Source organism: Euphorbia lathyris, chromosome 9 (assembly GCF_963576675.1).
Source record: "Euphorbia lathyris chromosome 9, ddEupLath1.1, whole genome shotgun sequence".
Lineage (NCBI taxonomy): Eukaryota > Viridiplantae > Streptophyta > Magnoliopsida > Malpighiales > Euphorbiaceae > Euphorbia > Euphorbia lathyris.
Genome location: NC_088918.1, coordinates 60,167,418 through 60,174,023, shown reverse-complemented (window position 1 = coordinate 60,174,023; position 6,606 = coordinate 60,167,418). Strand labels below are relative to the sequence as shown.

Genomic DNA, 6,606 nt, shown 5'->3' with positions numbered 1-6,606 from the left:
TTTGTAAATTACTTTAGCTTTCCCCTTGAATTTCCTCTCCATCTCCTCCATCTTCTTCGACCTCCATTGAAGCTCCTTCAAAGCTGTTCTCGAGGAATATTCAAGGTCCGTCCTTAAGACCTAGGAAGCCGATTGCAGAGTAGACAGGTTCCCTGAAAGGGATTTTCGTATCTCCTTTTACTTTACTTTGTTTGTACTCTTTGATACAATCTATGAATCCTAGGCTAATTGTATCCTGTGACATTATTCTTCATCTTTAATAATACTTTAGCTCTTATTTTGTTCTATGCTTATTGATTTAATCTTTGTCTTACGCTTTATTCAATTGGTTTAACTCATTCAAAAGCCCCAAAATCGAGTAGGCACATATTGTGAGCTGAATCTGACCTAGTCAGAGCCTAGGAGATTGACGACCTCTTAGTTGATTAAGCCCAAATTGCTGAGCCTTAGACCTAGTTCCGGCCTTACAAGGGAATCACGCACTAGGAACTTCAGGAGGGTAAGTAGGGTTAATCGCCTTGAATACAAGTGACTTAGATTAGGTTTTTAATCAATAGACCTAATAACCTAACCTCATTATTATCGTTCATACCATGTTCCTTCGGGTAATTGCATTAGTGAAAGATCAATTAGGAGTAGTTTAACTTAGTTAGGAGTAGTTTAACTTAATTAGGCGTAGAATAACTTAGATAGAACTAGTATAACTTAGCTAGGAGTAGCGTAATTCAACCTAGGAGTAGATTAACTTAAGAAAACAAACTCAAACCCCCCTAAGCCTAGATAACACCTGAGACCTAGTAATTCGATACTTGTGGTAAATAAGTCCTGTGGATTCGATACCTGGACTTTCCAGATTTATTACTTGATAACGACGGGGTACACTTATCCCTTAGTGAGTCTTCTTCACCGAAGGCGCATCAGCGCCCCCCTGGGCACGCCTCGCGTAGGGCCCCTGATCACTTAGGGTCTTCTTCTTTCCCTTCCTTAGCTTTATTTTTGTTTTTGTTTTTGTTTCTTTTTGCAACGCCCTTGGAATAGGCGTCATTATAAATAACGCGGAGGGACGTGCAACCCCGCACTTAACATTTGTTTTGCACTACCAAAAACAAAAATAAAAATTTAATAACAACAAAATAATTAAACTAATTTATTTACTCTTTTAAATTTTCCCGACACGTTACCCTTCCTCCGGAAATTAATTAAAGTTCCGTTATTTGTCATCAAAAGTAAAAACGTCGGAACATAAAGGAATGATTCGATTAAGAAATTTTAGTCTTGATCTTAAAGTTAGGGAATTTGTACAAAGCTTAGGTTAGTACTAAACTAAGGCATTGAGTCTTAACCCAAATGTTATCTCCATAATGAACTTTAAAAAGGCAATAAAAACGGGATAGTTGAGAATTTAGCGAAAACTTGATAGTACACAATTTAAACCCGAATCTTTGTGAGGTATATTTGAGCCTAAAAGAGTTCGTACGAGAACTCTAATTCTTTCACAATTTTTCGAGAGCTTTGACTTCACTCGACTCATAGAATTTGCATCTAATACCGGGTTAAGTACACTTATTGTGGTAAAAAGGCAATAGATGATAAACCGAACCCACTTAGGCTAATTTTTCTTAATTTATTTTTCTCGTTTTCATTAAACATTAGAAAACCCCCTCGAGCCTATTAACCAACTTTTTTGTTAATACCCTCTTAACATTTAACCCTTTTTCCTCTTGTTCAATTACCGACATAATCAAGTTGCACCCGAATTACCCGAAATAAGTCACGGCCTTAGCAAATGAGCACCATTAGCTCTCAAAATATTGTTTTTGTGCCTCTATCAAAACAAAGGATACAATAAAAAATAAAAAGGCATTCTCAAAGCTCCACCCGAGCAATTTTAAAGTACATCTTGTAAAATTCGCCAAGGCCAAAATAAGCAATGATACGGTGCAATCACAAAACGGTATTTTTGAACTTGAGTTTCTTTAAACTAACCACTAAAGTAGCCATCCACATTACAACCCCCCTCCGGGTTCATTTTTAATATTGCCTAACCATATTTTAGGAGGAAAAACCCGGATAAAAATACAAATTCAACATGATCTCGAGTGAGTGCAAAGAAGAGTGATAAAACACCGACCCACCTAAAATTGAGCGTAAGAGCGAAATCCCTTGGTGAGGTACTATCAGGTTCTCAAAAGGTAATCAACCCCCGTTAATATTGCCTATTAAATCTTGATCATGGAGGTTTCAAACAAGTTTTTGTACTCAATTGTTTGCGTAGGTACTTACCGAGGCCTTTGCACAAAACCATAACTTTGAAATCACGCACTTGGCAAAACCAACCTTCGGTTTGTTTCTTAATTTTCTCAATCCCTTGTCTTTCGATTTCTTTTACTTGAGGACAAGTAAAACTTTAAAGTCCGAGGAGGTTTGATAGGGGTATTTTACCCCTATCTCTTAGCGTGATTTACGGGTTGATTTTGGATAAAATAAATAAGTTTAATTACAAAAATAAAGTGTTTTTGATAAAATAAAGAGATAAAAATAAACTCGTACTTTCAGTTTATTTTCCTCGTTTTTGATTAATTTAGAAAATAAAAACGTCAAGCTAACTCGGCTCTCAAGATTTGTATTTCAGGTACGAGAAAGGAGCAAAAATCCACTCCATACGCGGGGCGTATAATCCCCTACGCGGGGCGTGAAACATGGTGTCGGTAATGATTGCTGTCGCGCCCGTGCCTGCGGTTCATGAACTGTTTATCTTCATTATATAGCTCCCGCTCTACTAGTTTGTTAACGGTGCTGGATAGTCCTTCTAGGTAGACTATTCAAGGGGTTTTCGAGTCGCCACTAATCAGTTTGACGGTCTGATTGGACACCGCTTTGATTCCGAATTGACCCATTCGGGTAAGTTCGGATAAGGTGGTGGTCTGCGATGATTATAAGCTCGGTTTTCGATTACGTGTAGGGAAGAGACATAATCTCACCCTACCCCGCCCGATAAATCGGTACTGTCATATTTCTGCATGCTTGTTAATCGTGTTCATGTCCAGTATTGCTTTAGAGAATTACTAATTCACTCAAGCCTTTCCTTGATGCTCGTGAAGTCTTTCGGGTTCACGGACATGTATAGAGTTATAACATAACCCTATCATGCGGGCTTAATAGATATTGACATTATTTCTAAATAATTTATTAGTTATTTTTTTATTTATTTACCGTACATATGATTATGACATAACCTTATGCATTGAGTAGTGGGGATTAAATCTCCGAGTGATTTACTCGTTTTTATTTACCATACATATAGTTATGACATAACTTTATATAGCGGGTTTAATATATTTGGGAGGATATTACCATTATTTTGTGTAATTTTATTATTTTATATTTACCATGCATGCGATTATTACATAACCCTATGCGTTGGGTAATAGAAGATGTTACTATTATTCGTACACGTCTTGTCATTTCGTATTTACCATACATATGGTTATGACATAACCTTATGCATCGGGTAATAGAAGTAATTGGGGGATCGTGATTGATTTATCAATTCGGATCACTATTCAATAATCCGAATAATATGGTCATTTTATAACCGCTATCCACCGATTAAAGCTCAATAAATAAAAGAAAATCACAATTTTAATTAAAAACTAACTAATCTAACATTAAACTAAAATCTAATTCATTTGAGTTAACAATAATCAGCTAATTAAATTTACCATATGAAATAAGAAAATGAAAGGAAATGGGCCTTTGGATTAATGGGGTAGAGAATTGGGTTTAATTAGAACTTAAATAATTTGGATTAATGGGGTAGGGAATTGGGTTTAATTAAAACTTAAATAAGTAAAAAGGATGGCAATTGTGACAGGGAGAGGCATAATTGAATTCAATTTTAAAGATTGGGGTAAGTGTGCATCGGATTGAATAACATGGGTTCAATTTGAAATGATAAAAAATAAAAAAAGAGATATAAGAATATCATATTTCAGGATTAGGGTTGCCCACTCACACAGCCTCCATTTTCTTTCCCTTTTCCCTTCTCTCTCGAATTTACTCCCGCTACAGAAAAAAGAGCAGCAATCATCCGACCGGCCGCCGTCTCTTCCAAATCCGGCTAATCAGTCGCGCCTGCTTCGTTCGCCGCTCATCCCTTCCTCGTCTGAGCTCCGCCGCCGCTCGTTCGAGTCATCACCGCATGAGCCCGATGATGTGTCGTCTGCTGCTGTTCGAGTTGCCTGGCTTCATCTCGCCTCGCTGGCGGTTGCGTCTTGCTAGGTGAACCTCCGTTTGTTCCTGTCGTCACGATCTCATCGGCAGTTATGGCTTCTGTTCCTTACGGGCCTTTAGGAGGCTCTGTTGGACTGATTCCGGCGACAGCGGCGGCGATTTCCGCCTCCGATGATGAAATTTAGTAGCCTGAGGAGATCCGGTCCACTCCTAACTCGACCTGCAAGGTAAAATTATAGTTTGTCACCCTCTCTCTCTCCCTTTCACTGATCTCGGCTTATCTTTGGTTCCTATTGCAATTTTTGTCCCGTATGATTTGGTTTGAAATGTTTGTTTTGTTTGCTGGGATGGAGATGTGTATTTTCTGGGATTATTTCTGTTATATTAGCCTGAGTTTGGATTTGGGATGGTTATTGTGATGTTTATGTAGTTTTGTGATTTCTCACCCTGTTCTAGTCTCTGTTTCCTATGGGTCTGCAACTTGGTTTTTGTGTGGGAGGGTCTTTTGAGACCCTCAAACGAGTTTTGGAAATGCAACCAGAGCCATTACCGGCTCTGGAGGGTGTTTTTGATCCTCGCTCGGTTTCGTTCGGGAATGAAACCGAGTTCATGTTCTTGTTTGACCATTTCGTGCGATAAAAAAGTAATAATAAGGAAAAGTGAGGAAGCAGTGAAGTAAGCAGTAGATATTAATGTAAATGAAACTCTGAGAATGGTGTTAACCTCTTTGATTCCTTGAACTTCTTTGTTTACATGCTACTTCTTTGTTTACAATTAGCTTCCTCTTTCACTTAATTACTGTACGCAGTAAAGAAGAGATTGAGGAACTCCTCTCTTTCGCTCAACCTGTTTACATTGATTTTGCTCTCCCTTTACATTGAGATTACAGATATTTTTCCCCCTCTTACAGTACAGAGTTTTTTCTCTCTACTCTTTCTTGTTTTTTGTTCTAATGTTGTTGCTAATCTCTCCTTTTTTTCCTGCTTTTTCTCTTTTTTTGCCTCTTTTTTGTTGCTCTAATGTTCGTTTTTTTCCCTCTCCCTTTTACAGGTCCAGCCTCATCCATTTATAGATGCCAAAGGTTGTCCTGTTGTGATGTATTGTCTAATCTTCTGCAGTGCAGTGGCTGGTTTCAAGGTGCAGGCTGCCCAACCTTGGCTTCTTCTTCTCCTCTTGGATTCAAGCCAAGTAGTCACATGAGTCTCTTGCTAATTTCAGACTTCAGCATGCAGTGGCTGTGTCCCAAGATGGGGTAGCTGTTTTTCAAGATGTTGAAATTTGTCATTCTCTGCCTTTGAATTTTGGATTGTAGGTTGGCTTGGCTGTACTTTGGATGGCTGTGTCCGTAAAACATTGAAATTAATTAATTTTAAAATGTAAAATTTATTTTTCTTAATAATAACATTTTATCTTATTTTTTTGATAATGTACTCTATTTTATTTTTATTCCATTATTTTTTCAGTTTATTAATTCATTTGATGTAAGATAATTTTGGAAATTATATCCTAAATATAATTGATAAACCAAAATCATTTTAAAAGTAATTATGGATAACTTTAAAAATTGATTTTGTCATAGCTTTGTACTTAGATTATAGGGATTTCCAATATAATTTCATGGAAAATCATTCTAACCAATTAGATACAAGTTGAATTTAATCAATAAATTCAAAATATAACAATTTCAAGACTCATATTTAGAACACATCACATTATATTTCAAATATAATTTATAATTTGAAAAATATTTCTATTCCAATAAATCACATCTCGGATTTAATTTGATAATTATACCGAGATATAAAAATTGGTATAAAATATAATTTTCTTAATAAATTATACTTGTAATTGAAAGTTTGCATTCCTAATATAATTCACGAATTTGTTAGAATTCCAAATATAATCAGTTAAGGTTCAAAAAATGTCCCGGACAAAAATGGGTATCTACAATTGCCTTATCCGCAGAAGCCATGTGGAATTGACTCAGCATACGCGGGGCGTATGCCACTCTACGCGGGGCGTATGACACATGTCGGCAATAATTGGCCTAATCCTGAAAGTCAGACTGCATTGTCTCCCAGAGTCAACTCTCCATACGCGGGGCGTAAAAGGCAGTTCTTCAACGTAAAAAGATCAGAGACTCTTTTACGCGGGGCGTACTTCAGCTACGCACGGCGTAAAAGCACCAATTCAAGCAATAAAACTTCAGAGACTCAAACACGCGGGGCGTACTTCAGCTACGCAGGGCGTGTTTGAGACAATTAGACACGGAATTGGTCCACATGCAGGAGATTTCTGACGGAATGGGCACTTACGCGGGGCGTAGACCATTTTACGCGGGGCGTATCATGGGATTTCTGCACTTAATGATGT

At 37.4% G+C, this 6,606-nt stretch overlaps 1 long non-coding RNA gene across 1 annotated transcript; it reads left to right on the top strand.

Annotated features, from left to right (window-relative positions):
* Positions 1–3,886: 3,886 nt before the first annotated feature.
* Positions 3,887–5,682, top strand: LOC136205100 (uncharacterized). The gene is made up of 2 exons (XR_010675822.1): positions 3,887–4,460; positions 5,284–5,682. It is a non-coding gene; the product is annotated as an uncharacterized lncRNA (long non-coding RNA).
* Positions 5,683–6,606: the final 924 nt, after the last annotated feature.